Below are 3,044 nucleotides of genomic sequence, written 5' to 3'. Positions count from 1 at the left end.
GGGCAGCACTGTCTGCTGGTTTTAAGAGTTTCAAACACCTTGTTTTCAAGACTTTAAACTGGCTGCTGATTGAAAGGAAACTACATGTTCTTGCAGACTCTGTGGCCCTCCAGGACTGGATTGTGACATTCCTGGTATAGACAATAGTTGACAAATCACCAACACCATCAGTGATTTGAAACTCCAGCAAACCTTCCCCCCATTATGGTTACATCAAATTAGAAAGCGCACAAATCCACTCTGAAGGACAGGACTTGCAGTCACTTCGTGTTACCATTTTAAGCTATTGCTAAAGGGAAAAGAGGTCATTTGAGATGAATCAGCCAAGAGTCTGTTAAAAGGGAACTTTTATATGCTCCTATATTGATGACCAGTTGGAACTGAAAGGAATGATTCACTCTGAATCAATTTCTTCTACACTTCGTCACAAACTGCTGCTGTTGTACCCTACAGCTTCCTCTAAGCAACATGCTGCTTATTGGCTGTACAAAAGGGCATTTATGATTTAGAGGTTGACATCTGTTGCCTTAATTTAACTGTCTGTACAATAGTTGTCTCTGGGCAGTGAGATGGATTTATCAAATGTCTTTAAATGTACCCCAGGTGACGAAGTTAACAGATAGAAGTTTTGTAGTTTTGGCACATCAATTTTTAAATGAAACAATGAACATGAGGTTAAAGTGCAGATGGTCAGCTTTAATTTAAGGGTGTGTACATCCCATATCCAGTGATCCATGTCAGAATTGCTGCCCTTTTTATGCATATTCCCCTGTCACTGTCCAAATACTTACAGACTATACTGTAAATACTGGGAGCTCACCTCAATAAGGAGTAAAAACCCTGGATGTGAGCAGGTTGTGTCACATGACAGAAAGGTCCCAAATCCTACAAGAAAATCTGGAGCTATGAAGCATACAATATAAACATTTTATTTCAGTTGAATGTTTAGTTAATTTGGGAACAGGTTAGTACATGGGACAGCAAGATTGTTCTATTGGGAAGCTGAGAAAAATGATTCAGTAGATTAAAATCTCATTTTACACAGAAAACAGCAATTAATTAAACAAAAAAGCTGTATATGACATAATGACAACAAATGATTTTTGCAGCAATAAAACCATCACTTGAGGATGTTCAGCAGTCGTGATAGAACTAGTGAGCAGGGGTGTAGCAAAAAATCTTTTGTATATGCAGTCTCTGTGGGCCCCCTTTAAATTGTAGACGAACGCAAACTGTAGTCCTGGTCATTTGAACCCCCCCCCCCCCCCAAGCCTTGGGGCCCTGGACAGTTAATTCCTCTATTCCCCCCACTGTGTCACCCCTGCCTGTAATACTTGATATTAGTGCTAATGTAATTTCGAGTTTACGGGCCTTGTAAGAGGAATAAGGTTGCTGCACCTTCAGGCACAGAGCAGCAACCATCTTGAGAAAAAAATCCAATGCATGCATTTGCCTCAGATGAAAAACAGTATTAGGCCATACTTTCTCCTGATCAGTAATATTCGTTTCTCACTAAGATTTCACTAAATACACCTACCTAAAGGGCAGTGAGGCTTTTTGTATAATATTATATATAAGAAATGGTGGATGAGTAAAAATAACAGCCTACCTTTCGGATTTTGGTTTGAATGTTAATGTTAATCCATGCTGACTGCTGTAAGAATGTTAAACAGGCCCCACGGAAGACATTTTCAGATGGTTGCTTTACACATTTTCTACATTTATATAATACTGAGAAGCACCTGTAATGATTTCCTCTGTGATGTCACATTGGACAACTATGATATAACAATGTTCTGAACGTTCTAGCATGCTTGGCATATACCATGGTTGTGTTCTGAGATGTAAATACACATTACATTACTGTTCAACAGGAATGTCCCAAAGCTGCCTATTGCATAGCCAAAAATAATTTTGTGCAGGAGCTTACCAGGCATATAATTTTGGATCTTTCATTTTTAATAGTTTTAAATTTAAAGATGATACATCTTGCTTAGAGAATAAACATTTTACTGCTGTGTCAGAAATGAAAAAAGAGGTCTATGTGAATCACAATCCTGATGTTCAATGTAAAATAACAGAAAAAAAATACATAGAAGTACTTTGTTTCATTATACTGGCTTATAGCCCCCTGTTACTAGTTTGTTACTCATTAGTAACTAATTCATTGACAATTATACATATTTGTTCAGATATTTGTTAGTTATAGATTACATCTGTGGTTATAGGCATGTTGCTCTTGGTAACTATTGGATTCCAGAGTAAAGTCATAGCTCACCTAGAAGACTGACCAGTGCACTGGATCAATTGTGCAAGGACAAATGGCTCAAATCACAGACATCTCAGTCTAAAAAATGTATGAACATGTATTTTTAAGAAATGGATAATTAATTATTAACAAACTACTTAATGATGCTATGTACCTAGATCTGTCGGACCATAAAATGTTATCAGTGTTATTGTTAATATGAAGTGAAGTGAGTGTGCAGTGGACCCATAAGAGATGCTTGCAAAAACAGCCCTTTTTGATAAATCATGTGGAATCTCCAGCCAATGTGGCAGAAAGTAAATCCATATAATAACAATAGGGTGCCAACACTGCAGTTCTCAGTCACCCACAAAACTGAACAAACTACATAATGTGACTATGCACCTGTGGTGCCTGGCCCTTTGAAATCTGAACAATTACAATACTGGGCGTGGGCCCCTGTGGTGACCGGTAATCTGAATGGCCAGAAAATGACCATAGGGTGCAAATTAGAAGTGCACCTGATCAAAGTACAACCATCAGATCTGTGTCATATTTTAAGGTTCAGCCACAAGGGTCAAGATTCATGAGTATTATATCCTACACCGACTTATTCTACATTAAAAACTTAGAGCAACCCTTACAAATATGAAGGTGGATGAGGAGGTAGAACTTCGATGCTACAAGTATTCATGTTCATGTTTACTTCCGTCACCTAGGCGATGGTGTGGGAGGGTGTTCTTAGGTGACGTTAGAGACTGAATTGACCCAATCAGTGGCAGCTATTGACGAACTG

The sequence above is a fragment of the Anguilla rostrata genome, chromosome 12, assembly GCF_018555375.3.
Source record: "Anguilla rostrata isolate EN2019 chromosome 12, ASM1855537v3, whole genome shotgun sequence".
Classification (NCBI taxonomy): Eukaryota; Metazoa; Chordata; class Actinopteri; order Anguilliformes; family Anguillidae; genus Anguilla; species Anguilla rostrata.
The sequence above is the reverse complement of the archived record's forward strand: the minus strand, read 5'-3'. Positions refer to the sequence as shown.